Source organism: Ursus maritimus, unplaced genomic scaffold (genome assembly GCF_017311325.1).
Source record: "Ursus maritimus isolate PB19 unplaced genomic scaffold, ASM1731132v1 scaffold_5, whole genome shotgun sequence".
Classification (NCBI taxonomy): Eukaryota; Metazoa; Chordata; class Mammalia; order Carnivora; family Ursidae; genus Ursus; species Ursus maritimus.
This window is the reverse complement of record NW_024426663.1, coordinates 48861601-48879102: the sequence shown is the minus strand read 5'-3', so window position 1 is coordinate 48879102 and position 17502 is coordinate 48861601.

The window sequence follows — 17502 nt, the reverse complement described above, 5'->3', positions numbered from 1 at the left end:
AGGATTCTTAAAATAGAGATGACTTTATGCAAATAGATGGAGAAAACGAAATCTTCAACCTTCTGCCATTTTTCCTCTGGTTGGATTCAAACAATAGGAAATGTTTTATTATAAAAAATATATTTTTCATCACATATTAATACAAAAAGGAGTGACTTTAAGTCAAACTTAAGGTAGAATCATTTACTCAGGATTGTGTCCATTTGCAGAAAATTTTGATTGGTTATTGAAAGTAGACATGATTTACATAATAAAATCAATCCATTTATAATCTAATAATGGAGCTCATTACTTTTTAAAAGCTCTGATGGAGACCTAACCAAGTGATTAGACTTGGTGTCCCCACTAGTGGGACAGACTGATATTCTGTGCCTTCTAATGTGATGCTTCATTTGCCAACTAAGTGTCGGCATTCTTGATGGTGAAAGGCATTATTTACGGTTAAATGGGACAGAAGGCAAATGGGAATAAATAATCATCGCACTGATGAGGTATAGTTAAAAGTTCAATGTTTATTGATCCTGAACTTCAACCCAGCTTTTGGTTTACAAGAAGCACAGGAAATGGAAGAATGAGCTAGATGACCCTAAGAGATAATAATCAGATGGACAAAGCCATTATGTGGGACATCCTACCAGATGACTAGTCTCACCACAAAATCAATATACTGGGAAAAAATGTTGGGATGACAGGATTACTCTGGTTCTTAAAGAGATATAACCAAATGTAATATATGAACCATGATTGTTCCTGAAGAATTTGACTCTTAGAGTTGGTATCACATGGAACTAGAGAATTATTGGCAGAATAATGCCATGTGATTATGTGGGAAAATGTCCTTTTTGTAAGAGACACATGCTGAAATATTTAAGGTGAGGTGTCACAATGTCTGCAGTTTATTGTGAACAAGTTTATCCCCCCATATATATTTATATTTAAATATATATGCAGAAGTGAAGTAAAACAAAATTGAAAAAATGTTAACAATTCTTGGTGGTTGTTTATTGTACTACTCTAACATTTTTCTGTTTGAAATATTTAAAATAAAAATTGGGGGCAATAATGCTCTTATGCAAATATTCACAAATATCTAGGTCTACTTCTACACATTTTGATTTAGATCCCAGTGTATTCTGAACCTTCCTTGGAGTAGAATTTTTATCCTCTCCTGTCTGATGTCATTTACCGGACTTTATTTTTATGTGTACTTTGGGATTTGGGAGATTATATTAGATATGTGTCTTGATGAAAGAAATGTGTAATTATTGCAAATTGAGTATGAACATTATCCTTTAGCAATCTTTCCACATCTATCATTTCTAATCAGAGTAGCGCTTATAAATTAAACATATCCTTTTAATCTGTTCCTACGTAACTACTCAGAGTGTGTGTGTGCGCATATGTGTGTGTGTGTGTGTGTGTGTGCGCGTGTGACTGTGTGTGTATTTAAACCCCAGTCTGGCACTTTGAAACTCTTTTGAAATATTGTTATGGCAGAAGATTATGATAGCTATTGATCATTTGTAGAGAACTGTGAGAGTTCATGGGACTTTATATCTAGTTTACAGTCCCCTCTGCTCCACCACCAACCAAAATAGAAATTTCCAAAGCAATGCTTCAAGCGACTGTATTTCACATCACTATTTTTTCCCCCTAAGGTTGTCTAAGCTCCCTCAGGGATGGATTTTTCATTATGGACCTAGGTGACATGGGACATAGTCTGATGGCTGTCAGACTATTGTCCCATTTGTTCCCCCCCCCTCCATGTCACAGGACAATCTGATAAGGAGACCAGCCCATCCAAAGTGCAGATCAAGGAGTTCTGATTAGGTCAGACACTTTCTCTCATGCCGTCATTTCCCAAAGTATGCTTCACAGAGCTAATAGTTATTTCTTGGAGGGGGAAAAAAAAACTAATAAAATAATTTAGGAGAGGCCGGGTTCAGCCAAGTTAAATTGATTTCTTTACCACAGAACCTCTCAGAATGCTAACTATGCTAATGTACTTTATCAGTCTCCACTGAGAGATATACAATTTCCAAAATGTAGTGACCACAAAACTCGTTATTGCTGGAATTCTACTTCATGGGACCAGTTCTGAGGAATATAGTCTTGGAGTTGCTGTTCTAAGATGCTTTTCTGCTTCAAAATTCTCATCTCCCGCTCTCACTTCTTTGTAGTGAACAACAGTTACTGCTTACTGAGTTATTTGCTATATATGAAAGAGGAAACTGAAGCTCAGAGAGATTAAGTTATCTGTCCACAAGTCCACAGCCATGAAATCTGACAGTTGTTATTCTTAGCTCTGTCTGACCCTATCGTTCAAACTTCTCAGCATTTTTGCTTCTCTCACCTCACCAAACTGACCATTTTGGGGGGGGGGAGTCAATTCCTTAAAAGTGGAACAGAAAATTATTTTAACTAGTCTGCTCGTAATCTAAAACATTTAACAGACTTCTGAATATATGCTAAGCGAGGCCTCTCTGTGGCTGGAATGTAACTGAGCTGCCCCTGTGGCTGGTTCTCGTGGTTGCCTCAGAGGAGACCCCACGGTGTGCTCTGAAATGTAAGCACCTGCAGTATCTGTAAGTCACTGGAATGGAGCGATAGGCCATCTTCTGCGTACTTGGAAATGCTTTTTCCTCATTGCCTCTGAGTAGAGCTGGCACAAGGCTGTGCATCACAGGCCAAAACCCCCACGTCAGAATGTAAGGGAAGGTTCCCAGAGGACAGAGCACAGGGTGTGTGTAGTGGAAAAACATCAACCCTGCCAGAAACCACAGGCCAAAATCTGGGGCTTCATTAAAAAATAATAATCACTTGGGATTATTTTACCACTGCAAAGACCCTGTCCCTGCAGCCCCTGGTGTGCCAGCTAGAGAATAAGGCACTGGTATTTCTAACTCCTCTCTCACTTCTGACTCATTAGGCATTGCTACCAGCCAAAAAGCAACAAGGGATCTCGGAGGCAGCAAAATGGCCCTGACTTTTCTCTATCCCAACACTTCGCAACAGAAATATAACGTGATCCACATACGTAGTTTTAAGTTTTCCAGCAGCAATATTTAAAAAGTAAAAAGAAACAAATGAAATTCATTTTAATAACACTGAATTGAATAAATCCAAACCTCTATCATTTCTACATGTAATCTAATCTAAGAACGGTTGTTCGTAACATATTCTATTTTTTTTGGCTTACTGGATCTTCAAATTCTTCTGATGTTTTATACTCAGAGAATCTCAATTAGTCCAGTAAACTTTCTATTAGAAATATTTGATCTATATTCTGATTTCAGGAAATTTATAGTAAACAAGGTAGATTCACATACGCAAGCAAGCTGGTCTAATCATACTTCAAAGTTTCCCAGTAACTGAATCAAGCATTAGTTTTAAAATGTGTAAAGTAAATTAAATGAAAAGTTTCGTTCTTTTGTCGCACCAGCCACATTTCAGGGCTGAGTAGACACATGACTTGCGGCTACCCTATGACACAGCACGGCTAGTGCCGCGGTTCTCACGGGGACCAGGAGTGCCCCCCTAGGGGCATTCTGGAAATGTATGGAAACATTTACTTCCCAGTACTGTACTCACAATGACTGATATTTAGCGGGAGGCCAGGATGCCGAACATTCTGCAATATGAAGGGCAGTCCTGCCCAGCAGAAAACTGTCCCACACCGCAGACGCTCGCATAGGTAAAACACCTGTTTATAATTGAATCTAGAATCTGTTTGTTTGTGTGCTTGTTGGTGTGAGTGGGGAGCTCGGCTTTAATACATTTTGGGGGACCGAAAATTCATATAAACAAAGGGAAGTTAGTACTTTATTGTCATCAGAGCTCTGCCAAGCGTTGCCTACCATTTTAGAAAATCACTTCACAGACTGAAAGGCTGCTCCTCCCTCAGACGGCATGTGGAGCTGTCGCATTCACAAGAGTCCTAGACATAGGCAAAACATCTGACCGCTTCACCACATCTCCTAGGGACGTCACACCCAAGCATTTGCTATACATAGCTAGTAATACACAGTATTTTATTATCAACCACTTTCCCTTTCATTCTATTCATACGCAAGGTTTTTCAAGAACAAGGGTGTTGTATTGGTTTTTGAAGTCCTATTTCTAGGTGGATTATTGAGTCGCTAGTTTCATTCTAGAACAGTAAAGGGGTGTCAGGAAATAAAAGCATTACTGAAAGCACGCCTGGCGTCTGAGGCCCCGACAATCACTGCTCCGGGAAGTGTAGCCAGTTCCAGCTGATGAGGACTGCCACCTGCAGGGAGGGAAGCGAACTGAGGCTGCAGCCACGAACCCGAACCCACGAGGAGAGAATGTAGGAGGAAAGGGCTGCTTCAATTAAAGAAATAGGTATTTTGCACCTCTGAGGTCAAAAGTCCTGCACTTCTTGAAGATAAGGCTATGGAAGTGACCGAACAACCACGGGTCAGCTCCCAAGCCGTTCACAGCCTATATGGGAAAGTACTGCATGTGGGTCTGGGGGGTGAGGGTCAGGTCAAGTGGACAAGAATGGTCCCCACGCGCTGCAGACCGCTCTGCTGGCAACTTGTTCAGGTTAGTTGATGTAGGAAAATGCAACAAGAGTGCTAAATTTTCTGCACATACATATTTTTTTCAAAATTTACATCAACTTAGAAAATCTATATAAAAACTTAACACAAGTGATGCATGAATACAGCCTCTTGTAGGATAAATTTTAAAAATTAGAGAGGTAAAGAATAAAACAAAAGGTCTGCTTTGTTCTTCCAAAAAAAAGTAGCTATTACTGTAAGTCTCGAATATGGCCTTCCCAACACTTTATGCATTTATACACATATGTACGCAAATGCAAATAGATGGCTTTATTGTTTTTAAACACAAATGAAATTATAATGTATACATATAGGCGCATGTATACAGACACATATGTGTATATAACTCCATTTATATTCAAATATATATATATCAGCAGTTTTACAACTTGATTTCATTTAAAAATATATCTTGGACATCTTTCCATGTCAATTCCTAGAGGTCCTTCTCATTGATTTTAAAAGTCCATACTAACTCTGTAAATCATTCATTCATTCTTCAACAAATATTTATTAAGCACTGACTATATGCTTGAAACTATTCTAGGTGCTAGGGATATAACAGTAAACAACAACAAAAGCCAAAAAAAAAAAAAAAAGCAAAAATCCTACCATCAAAGAACTTACATTCCAGTGGCAAGAAACAGACAACACATTTAGTAAGTTAATAATATATAGTACATGAAAAAGTGGTAACAGCTAAGAAAAAAATAAAGCAGGGTAAATGGGATTGGGCATACTAAGCTCAAAGTGGGGTAGAATGTAATTAAAAAGAGTAGATAGGGGCGCCTGGGTGGCTCAGTTGGTTAAGCATCTGCCTTCTGCTCAGGTCATGATCAACCAGCATCTGACTCCTTGCTCGTCGGGGAGTCTGCCCCCCCCCCATGCTCGCTCTCTCTCAAATACATAAAAAATCTTGAAGAAAAAAAAAAACAGAGTAGATAGAGCAGGCCTTAGGGAGAAGCAGGCTTGAGCAAATGAGGGAGGGAGCTATGAGGACACTGTGAAAAAGAGTTTTCCAGACAGCAGGAAAAGCCAGTATAAAGGCCCTAAGATAGGATTCAAAGAACAGCAAGGATGCTACTGTAGGTAGAAAGGCAAGAGAGGAAGCAGGAAGAGCAAGTCGAAAGTGACTGCAAAAATCTATAAAAGATGCAAGTGGCTTAAGATCAGGGTGGTGGCTGTGAAGGTACTGAGAACGGTCAGAACGTGAACATATTTTAAAGGTAGAGTCAACAGGATTGACTGACGGTATTCACGTGGGGAGTAAGAGAAAAAAAAGAATCAAACATGATTCCAGTGTTTTACCTGAAGTACCTGGAGATACTCCGGTGCATTAACTGAGATGTACCTGTTTTATGAACGAACATTTAGGTAATTTGTGGGTTTTCTCTATTATAAATGATGCTACAAAGATTATCCTCTTACATGTACCTTTGTGCACACCCCGTTGGGTTTCCCCTGAACAGTCTCACTTGTCTCTCACCTTTGGAACGAGCTCATCTAATCTCACGAACCAGGGAGGACAGGTGCGTGCTCGAGACACACAAGGGAATCGAGGAGCTAAACTACATGAAGCATGAAGAAAAGGCAGTCTTTTCTCTTCTGTACTTTCCCTTTCTGCATCATCCCATTCCCCAATTAATACTGCACATGATAAAACCAAATAACAGCTAACATTTCTCAGCACTCAAGTGCCAGGCACGGTGTTAAGTGATTTACAGGCGGTATCTCCCCTTTACCCTCCTAACAACGCTATGAAGTAAATCTTATGTTATGTCCATTATATAGATAAGAAGTAAAAGAATTCCTTGGAGGGACTGAATATTTCCCCGTGGTCACACACTAAGTGATGGAACTTGGATTTTACCTGGACAGTCTGACCCTGGAGCCCACATCCTCAACCAGCTGTACTATGCAACATTTAAGTATAAATAAGCTCCTATATTATCCCTGTGATTTTTTTTCCTAGCACGAGCAATTCCATTTACAGTAAATATTATTCCTAGACCCCTAAAAGGCAGTGCAGAATAATGCAAAGGGCATAGGCTTAAAAGTTAACTCCTTCTGGTGTGGTCTTGGGTAAATTGCTTAACTTCTCTGAATCTCAGAAAAGTACGTCAGGACCCTGAGAAAATGAGATGTAGTGTGGCTAATTTTCTAGAGGGACTTGTGAGTATAAAAACCTCTTAAAGATTAATGTAACAATGTATGTTAAATATACTTCAATATTAAAAAAAATAAAAAGAAAACTCTTAAGGATTTTAGATCCAGGTATCCTGTTTATGGCTGAAGACTGGCAATAAAGTTCAGAGTCTCTACTGGTGAAATCCAGAGCATTCTGTTCACTCCTTGAGGTCCCCCTGCTATAAATCAATTTCCTGTGATATTTAGCATCCTAATCTCCCTTCCTCACAACCTCCTCCCTAACCTGTGTTCAGAGCTGTCCCTGAAGGCACTGCAAGATTTCAGGGCCATGGAGAGGTTTGCCTTAGAGTCAAAAGATGAGAACTCGTATCCCAACTCAATCCATGGAATTACTGTGTGACTGGTACAAGCCCTTGGCACTCTCTGGGCTTCAACTTCCTCATCTCTTAAAATGTCAGTTGACTAAATAAACTACATTCTCTCTCAGAATGAACATCCCACAACTCTATCTCTAGTAGTGATGAAAAGATGGGAAGGAAGAGAAGGGTGGATATAGTGACCATGAAGAATCTGGTTTCCTTCCTATATTTACTGATTTGGCAGAGGCCACAGTTGATTGCCTCTCTCTGGAGTAGATGCACAATTGTTGTTCGCACTGCGAAAGCCGTTTTTTGCCTGAGGAAACAAAATGTCCTGGGAAATTTCACAAAAATTGCTCTTAAATTGTCTAAAGAGCTACAAATTCACATCAAGCAGGGCATTACATGAAGCCCAAGATCCCAAATGTTGCCTGTCTCCCCAATGAAAATTTCTACAACACTTCAGAGATGTGTCCTGGGCTGCTTGGTTTAACAATCAATTGTGTCAAAGGCTGAAGAGCACATGGGGCTGGAGCTGAGTTAGGTCTGACTCCAAATCCAGGGAGCTGATTTGTATGTGAATACGGGTCTTTGCCCAGAGGGGTGTTAGGTGCTGAAAACAGAACTCTGGGAGGATTACATCAATCCCTCCACCCCAACCCAGCCCAAGGCCCCTCTATCCCCCAGGTCAGACTCCCAGAAACACACACACACTCATACACACAAACCCCATGTCCAGCCCGCTCCGAGAACAATCACTGCTGAGCAAACAGGGTGCTAGAAGGACACCCCGAGTAGGAGCCAGGATACTGTGGGTCTGGCCTGACACTGGTGGATCTGGATCCCAGAAATGGTCTTTGGGCCTTACTTGCACTATTTGTAAAATGAAACAGTTGGATGTGACCTTGTTAACTCTGACAATCTATGATTCTTGCCTGACCCACTGAGGAGCTCTGCTGGCTTTTTCCAGGCTCTACCAGGCTCTGGTAGCTACAACTTCCCAATTGTGGGAGGATTTTTTGAGCATCTCTTCCCCCTGTTCCATGTGGTCCTTGTAGGAGGCACAAGACCCCACTACCCTGGCCACAGTGATTGGTTCAAGGTTGAGCAGGTGAACTCAAAAACAATGTATCAGATGCTCACCTCATCTTCCTGTTACCTATTGCCCTGAAACTTAATACCTTTAAATGGCAACCACCTTATTCTCTGTCGTGGTTCTGTAGTGGGGCTTTCAGTCATGTGGAGGCCAGACTGGGCTGGAACATCCGGGACGCTCATTCACACCCGGCCTGCTCACTCAGGGTGGTTGCTGGGGCCGGGCAGCAGCTGAAGGCTCAGCTGGGACCGCTGACTGAGCATCTCACTTCCTCCCCACGGTCTCTCCATGTGGCCTGGGCTTCTTAGGGCATGCCAGCTGTGTTCCAGGAGGGAGCATTCCAAGCAGACAAGTCCCATTTTGCCAGCAACTAATCAAGCTTCTGTTTACATCATGCTTGCTTAAGTCCCATCAGCCAAAAGGAAAAAAAAAAAAAATCACACATCCAAGCCCAGTCACTGAGGGATGGCACAATACAACAGCATGAATACCAAAAAGCATAGTTCTTCAGGGGTCACCAGTGAACCAATAAATTTCCTTTCGTACTTATGCTGGTTTGAATTACCGTCACTTGTTGCCAAAAGACTCATGATTAATATAGAGTTAAAAGATCTGAATTCATGAAAAGTACAGCATAGGAAATATAGTCAATAATATTATAATAACCTTGTATGGTGACTGCACTTGTGTTTAGTATTTCATAATGTATATAATTATATACATTATGTATGTATGTTGTATGTATACATACAACAAATCGCCATGTTGTATACCTGAAACTAATGTCAACTATACTTCAATTAAAAATAAAAAAACCTTAGCACTATTTTTAAAATTTTTTATTTAAATTTAATTTAGTTAACACATAGTGCATTATTAGTTTCAGGGGTAGAATTTAGTGATTCATCAGTTACATATAACATCCAGTGCTCATTACATCACATGCCCTCCTTAATGCCCATCACCCAGTTACCCCAACCCCCACCACCCTCCCCTCCATCCACCCTCAGTTTGTTTCCTATGGTTAAGAGTCTCTTATGATTTGCCTCCCTCTCTATGTCTATCTTATTTTATTTTTCCTTCCCTTCCCCTATGTTCATCTGTTTTGTTTCTTATATTCCACATTAGAGCGAAATCACATGGTACTTGTCTTTCTCTGACTTATTTCACTTAGCATAATACTGTCTAGTTCCATCCACATTGTTCCATATGGCAAGAGTTCATTCTTTTTAATAGCTGATTAATATTCCATTATACACACACACACACCCCACATCCTCTCTATCTGTTCATCTGTCATTGGACATATAGGCTCTTTCCATAGTTTGGCTATTGTGGACACTGCTGCTATAAAAATTGGGGTGCATGTGCCCCTTCCAATCACTACTTTTGTATCCTCTGGGTAAATACCTAGTAGCGCAATTGCTGGGTCATAGGGTAGCTCTATTTTTAACTTTTGGAGGAACTTCATACTTTTTTCCAGAGTGGCAGCACCAGCTTGCTTTCCCACCAACAGCTAACACAATTTTTCTTTAAAGCCCTAAATTCAATTCTTGTCCTTACCACTGCACGACCAAAAAGTTACCTGCCTGAGATTCAGCTTCTTCATTCTTAAAATGGAGAAAATATCCCGTTCAGAATACCATTATGAAAAGTAAGTACAATGAAAGGCCTCAGAACATTTTATAAATCCAAACATACTCTACAAATAGATGTGCTATACAAATAAACATATCACGGTGATGATGAAAAATGACAAACTGAAAGTTTAATTCAATTCAGTTTGTTATCCATTTATTTCACAAACAGTTCTTAGACACTTGTCAGGTATACGGTACTACTGTAACTGGCTGGCTGTGTAGGGGGAACATGTCCAAGCTCTCGAAGATTTTAGAGTCCAATAGGGAAATAGGTAGGTACAGATATAATATCCACCCAAGGCCAAAAACACAAAATGCTACCTTAAGAGAGGAATAAATAAAGTACTATGGAGAGAGATAGAGGAAATAAATCATTCTGAGCTGCATGGGGACTAGAGAGAAAAATGAGGACATCTTAGCGAATATGGTACTTAACCTGGGCCATTAAGAATGTGTTGGCTTTTATACGCATAGAGAAGGCAAAAGGCATTCGGAAAGTGGTCACTAAATGAACAAAGGCTGGGACACATAGAAGTATCATGTATGTGTATATACGGACCGATAAATGAACAAATGGTCTTCCAAGAATAACACACAGTCCAGTGTTTCTGCAGTGAAGGGAATATGGGAGTGCACGGTGACACAGATTAGGACTACATTGTGATGAGTCTTAAAAACCAGACCAAGGATTTTGGCATTTATTTCAACGGGGAGTCACCGAGGATCCTAGAGTATAATAGTGACAAGATCAGAACCGTGTCTGGCGAAGTTCGGTCTGATAGTAATGTGGGATGAGCCTGACAATGGTAGCTGTACTCTCCTTTACAGAAGCCCTCCCTCTCTCTCAGGCTATGGAGTGTTGGTGGGCCTGATACCCCCACTCTCACATTCTACTCAAGGGGTGGTTAGATGAATCAACTTGGCCAATGCGAGCATTTCATCACTCTGGATCACAGTGACTGGTTCAGAAAGAGGCACCTGATTCAACCTGGACCAATGAGATTGTCTCCTGGACTTGTCCCCATTGGGATTATTAATGTAGTATTATGTAATGCTGAAGTTGATGGTGACCAAGAAAGCCTGCCTGAAAATGAGGCTAACAGGGAAGAAAAAGAGACAAGGGCAAAGCGAGTCAATGACCAATGGCTTCATTTGAGTTCCTGGATAGAGCTATCCTAAAAGTAATGCACCCCTGAATTTCCAATCACATTAGAAGTGATCCAACCATATTTAATTTGAATTGGTTTTCCATTTGTAATGAAATGATTCCTGACTTAATAGACTACAGTCATCTCTTAACAGTCATTCACTCATTCACTTAAAAATATGCTCAACTGCCTACTATCTGCCAGGTACTACTGTTGGCACTAGAAATAGAGTGAAAAATCAGACAAATATTCCTCCCTCATAGAACTTACATTCTGGAATGGATGAGGGGTAGATAAATTAGAATTATAATGGGAAGGGGGAAGATCCTGGAGGGCTTCATTGGCCACTTTAAAGATTTAACTTTCGTTCTTTTTTTTTTAAGATTTTATTTATTTATTTGAGAGAGAGTGAAAGTGAGAGAGATCACAGAGGGAGAGGGAGAAGCAGACTCCTGGCTTGGTGGAAAGCCAGACACGGGGCTCGATCTCAGGACCCTGGGATCCTGACCTGAGCTGAAGGCAGATGCTTAACCGACTGAGACACCCAGGCACCACTTAACTTTTATTTTAAGAGACAGGAAGCCATTGGAGTGTTTTAAGCAAAGGTGGGGCATACACTAATGCAGACTTAAAAGGATCACCGTGGCGAGCACACCAAGTATGAAGAAGGAGGGCATGAGTGAAAACAAAAGGCCAGTTAAGAGACCTTGGAAATGAGGAAAGAGGATGGTAGCTTGGTCCCTGGTGGTAGCTGTGAAAGTGGTGAGACATGGTCAGCTTCTCAATCTATTTTGAAGGCGAAGGCCAACAGGTGTTGCTGATGAATTGGACATGGGGTCATATAAGGGAAGGAAAAATGGCGGAGAAGACGCCAACATTTTTACTTGAGCATATCAAAGGACAGAGTTGCTATTAATAGATACAGGGATACTGAGAGAAGAGCAAGTCTGGGGATGAAAGTCAGAAGCCTGTCTCCATCACATTAAATTGAAGTGCTAGACTTCTAAGCGGAGACATGGAGAAGACGTCTCAAGTTCAAAGACAACATCTGATTTGCAGGTATACATCAGCACCAATCTCAAAGAAAGAGCAGAAGAAGCTTCAGCCTCATGGATAACGAGGAGAGAGACACTCCGGCTGCCTTACTTTTCCTCTGTCATGTCCTCTTTCCATTTATAACTGTAATTGCCTGGCAAGGCAGAGAGCTCAGATGTGTTTTCTTCCAGTCTCAGAGGTAGATTCTATTTTCCAACAATCCTATCCAAGAATATTTTTTTAAAGAAAAAATTCCCAGTTTAAAGTTACACTCTAAAAATCCAAGAGAATATGAATGACCGCATGCCAAAAACCAGGAACAAACCTACTTATCAGGAACGAAGTTTCCTAGCCGAGACGTCTGGGGGGAAACCTGAAATTCCTGGGACGTACACAAGGAGGAGCAAGACAGGCACAGAGAGCAGCACCAGGGCGACAGGTGGCAGAGTAGGTGTCGATTCAGAAACCTGGTGGGTTTCATCAGCTGATGAATACTGAAATGCTCTGATGATTTTTCAGCTTAAAATAGGAACAATGAATATGGAGGGATCTTTTAAATGTTAATAGAAGCAGTATTAAAGAAGAAAATTGAACCTATTGTTTTGCAAACAGCTGGATCTACTAAAGCAAATTCAGTGTGTATTTCTGAGGGCTCCTTTCAAAATATGCTTAATTATAATAAGCAAAAACTCCAGGGAGGCACACTATAGGGAAAAGACCTAGGGATTAGGAATCAGAAGATCTGGCTTCCAGCTCCAGCTCTACGGCAAATCCCTGACTTCTGAAAGCCACATTCTAAAATGCAGGGTCTAAAATCAATCACGCTGTTGTAAAATGGAAGAAAGACAATGTGCGTAGTAACGATGGATGCAGAAGCACTGAGAGCTACGACTTGCAGACACCGGACTAGGTCCCTGAGGGGCGCTGTTGTAAGGCGTCCTCACCCGGGAGATATCGGAGGTTAAGGTTGAGAGCTTTGGAAGATAAGAGTGCGGATTCAAATCCCAACTCTGAATGACCGTGAGTAAGTTACTCACCATCTATCTCTGCACTCAGTTTCCTCATCTGCAAAACAGGGATTACAGTGCTTCTTATTTTATTAAGAACTTATCAAGAAGATTAAATGTGCCATTAGATGTGAAGCACTTAGCACAGTGCCCAGCACGTAACAAGTACTCAATAGTTACTAGCCTTTATTGCTATCATGTATCATTCTTGTAAGGCCATGGAGGTGTGTAGACTTGATGACTGTCATGTAATCGCTGTCAAATTAGAGTGAATGAATAACTCGTCCAAGGTCACATTGCTGGTAAGTAACAAACATCACCAGTAAGTAGTTAAGAACGTGGAAGTGTTAATTATTTGTTTTTTGTTTTTTTAAAGATTTTATTTATTTATTTGACAGAGAGAGACAGCCAGCGAGAGAGGGAACACAAGCAGGGGGAGTGGGAGAGGAAGAAGCAGGCTCCCAGCAGAAGAGCCTGATGTGGGGCTTGATCCCATAACGCTGGGATCACTCCCTGAGCGAAAGGCAGACGCTTAACGACTGAGCCACCCAGGAGCCCCTAATTATTTGTTTTTTGCATTTGGAGGGGATTGTGGGGTCTCTTTTTCTCCCTAACTTTGAACTCTCTCCAGGCACAAGGTTTCCCCCCATTCTGTTCCTCAGCAGGCATGCTATTAACTTTCATCTCTGCAGCTACTTCTATCCGAAAATCTACTTTTCACTTCCATGTCACATTTTCAGAGAAGTCTTTCCCATTAACCTAAAAGTCCTCACTACTCCCATCTGAGAGTCCTATTAACATTACCCTGATTTATTTTCTTTACAGAAGTTATTAGTTAACTTGCTCATCCGGTTGTTGCCTATCTCTTCCTACCAGAATGTAAGCTCCTTGAGGGCAAGGATTTTGATTGGCTTCTTAACCTTTCCATTCGCAGTGCCCAGAATAGTGCTTAGCACATAGCAGATGCCCAGTAAATGAAAGGTGAACAAATGACTGATAACAATTCTCGCCACCTATCTGAGCCTTCTCACCCTGATTTCATTTTATGTATATAAATCCTTTTCAGTTAGTCTTCTGTCTTAGATTCATGAGCAAATGACCAGAGTTGGGATAAATACTCCTGCTCCTTTACTGCCCTCTCCTGTGAATTTACAAGGCTAACAGGACAGTACAATCAGACAAGATTTTCTCCTCTCCTGGAGGCTGGTGCTAAATTGTGAGGATTAATGAGATTCCCATTGCTCTCACTCATTCTAAGTGTCATGCCGAGGCCGAACCAATACTGAGACTCATATTGTACATAGGAGTTCATTTCATTCCTACGCTGTTGTACCTGCAAGCAGAGTCTCTGTCAAGTTTGTTTTAATAACAGGGTTCCAGAGGGAAAATGCCAACTGAATTCATTACTAAAATAAATCGAAACTACACAAGCAGACTGGAGGGCAAGAGACATCCAAGAAACTTTATCTTCTCAAACTCGGGGGCCGATCATAAATTGACAGCCGCTGAAACACTTGCTCTCACTGGAAGATCAGATCTTCTTGGTCAGCACCCCCAGACCATGGCTTGACCTTTGTGGATCTAAATTAGTCTCTCCATTAACCAAGCAAAGAGGATCTTGTTGCCCAGAGATGTGTATTTTCCTTCTTGACAATAATTTCCCCACCGTCCATAAAAACAGGGGATTAATAATGACATAATAATCTACAACTTACCACCTCCATACTACCCTCTGTTGAAAAGCCTTGGGTACAGTGCTGACGATAAGTATACTTACTATCTACACGCTAATGGGGGAAAGGGCACAAAACACATATAAATCAATTCATTATAAATTGTGAGAAGTGCTATGGCTGAGACCAAGGGACCTACTTTAAGATTTAAACTAATATTGAAAGGATAAGAAGGTAAGCCATGTGAGGGTGTGTGTGTGTGTGTGTGTGTGTGTGTACATGCATGTGTCCATCAATAGCCACATTCCCATTCTGTGGATGAGGAAACCAAAGCTCTGGGAGGTTAAACTTCCTGCCCTAAATCACTCACTTATTACAAAACAGGTTTTTTTTTTTTAATTGAAGTATAATTAACATAAAGTGTTATATTAGTTTCACGTGTACAATACGATTCAAAATTCCAGACATTTCTCAGTGCTCATCAAGATAAGTGTACCCTTATTCCCGCTTATCTATTTCACCTATCTGCCCACCCACCTCCCCTCTGGTAATTACCAGCGTGTTCTCTGTATTTAGAGTTTGGTTTTTTTGTCTCTCTTTTTTTTTCTTTTTTGTTCATTCGTTTCTTAAATTTCATATATGAGTGAAATCATCTGGTATTTGCCTTACTCTGACTGACTTATTCACTTAGCATTATACACTCCAGGTCTACCCATGCATGTTGTTGCAAATGGCAAGATTTCATTCTTTTTATGGCCAATAACATTCCAGTGTGTGTGTGTGTGTGTGTGTGTGTGTGTGTGTGTGTGTATGACATCTTTTTTATCCATCATCTGTCAGTGGACACTTGAGCTGCCATATTTGGCTACTGTAAATAATAACACAATAAACATAGGGGAGCATATATCTTTTTGAATTAGTGTTTCTGTTTTCTTTGGGTAAATACTCAGTAGTGGAATTACTAAAATAATTCTACTTATAATTTTTTTAAAGGAAACTCCATATTTGTTTCTACACTAAATTGCATTCCCACCAACAGTGCATGAAGGCTCCTTTTTCTCCACATCTTTGTCAACACTTGTTATTTCTTGTGTTTTTGATTGTAGCCATTATGACAAGTATAAGATGACATGTTATTGTGGTTTTGATTTGCATTTCCCTGATGATGAGCGATGTTCAGCATCTTAGCATCTGTCTGTTGGCCACCTCTATGTCTAAGAAAGGGTTTTGAAAGCCATTCAGTCTAGCTCCAAGTTGCAAGGTTCTATGGCATTTCTTGCTTAAATCAGAGAAGACGAAGGGCTGACACTTAATNNGGGAAAGAGGTTGTTTCTTGGGTGTCCCCTGCACATTGTGGTGATTGCTGAGTGAGGTTGCTGGGTTAGCCAAAGTAGCAGCTGTGGGTTTACAGTTTGGAAAAGACCTGGCTTAGTAACAGAAAGGAGGTAGGAGGAAAGGGAGACTGAAATGAAACGAAGACAGTATGGTCAAGAAAAGCTCTACGTGGAGAAAACGTGACTGACAAGAGACCTAAGGAAATAGATATGAGATAAAACATTAGAAAGAATGAACGTGAGATAGCCAATTCACTCCTCCCCTGAGAGTACCCTCTGGGCTGTACTTAGATACTGGCTGAATTTCAAAGGCTATTTCTGAACTCCCCCTCCGATCCCATAGCCAGCCTATTTTGTCCCATTCTCTCCTTTATTTACTCAAAATGCTCAAACTGTTATTGCAATGCAAGGCACTGACAACACAAAGATAAATGAAGTGGTCGGTGACTGGTCTTGTCTAAAAGGGGTTCACTTCTGGGGTGCCTGGGTGGCTCAGGTGGTTAAGCGTTTGACTCGATTTCGGCTCAGGTCATGAACTCAGAGTCAGGAGATCAAGCCCCATGTCAGGTTCTGCGCTGAGCGTGGAGTCTGCTTAAAATCCTCTCTCTTCCTCTGTCCCTCCTCCCTCCCCCTGCATGCTCTCTCACATACATACATACATACATACATACATACATAAATAGGGTTCACTTCCGACTCCTCAAGTTGGCCAGCAAGTGTTCAAGCCAGGGGCCCTAATGAGTTTTACCAACGTTGGTTGTAAGTGTTGCCTCAGGCATTATGCCATCTCTAAAAGTAAAAAAGTGAGTAACAGCATTCTACTCACCAGAGCTCAGGGCCTAGTGAAGGAAACAAATGGGTCAGTGGATAGTTACAACCAAGAGGGGCAACAGTTGTGGGAAAGAGAAGTGTCAGAGGTCGTGGAAGCTGAATGGAGGGTTCTTATACCTGACCAGGAGTCAGGAAGGCTTCCTGGATGAAATGTGCCTTCTTTGGTTCATTCAGCAAATAATTCCAGAGCCCCTGTTATGTGTCAGACATTGCCCTAGGTGATGAAGATACAGTGATGAACAATAAACCTCTGACATCCCAGAGGGAGGAGAAGACAATGAACAAATAATAGGCAAATAAATCATTTAAGCAATCTGACAGATGGTGTTAGGTGTTGTGAAGAACGCAGAGCAGAGTGAAATGAAGGAGAGGACAGGCAGGGAAGCTACTTTAGAGTGCGTGGCAGCAAAGGCACCCAAATATCAAGACAAGCCAGCCATGTGAAGACCTGGAGGAAGAGCATCCAAGACTGAAGCCAGGGCAGAGGCCCGCAGCGGGGACAAGCGTGGCCTCTTCAGGAAACTGGAGGAAGGCCGGTATGAGTAGAATAAAGTGGCTAAAGACAGAGCGGACAAACAGGAGATGAGGTAGGAGATATAAACAGGGCCAATTCCCAAGGGCCTGGTACAGATTTGGAATTTCATC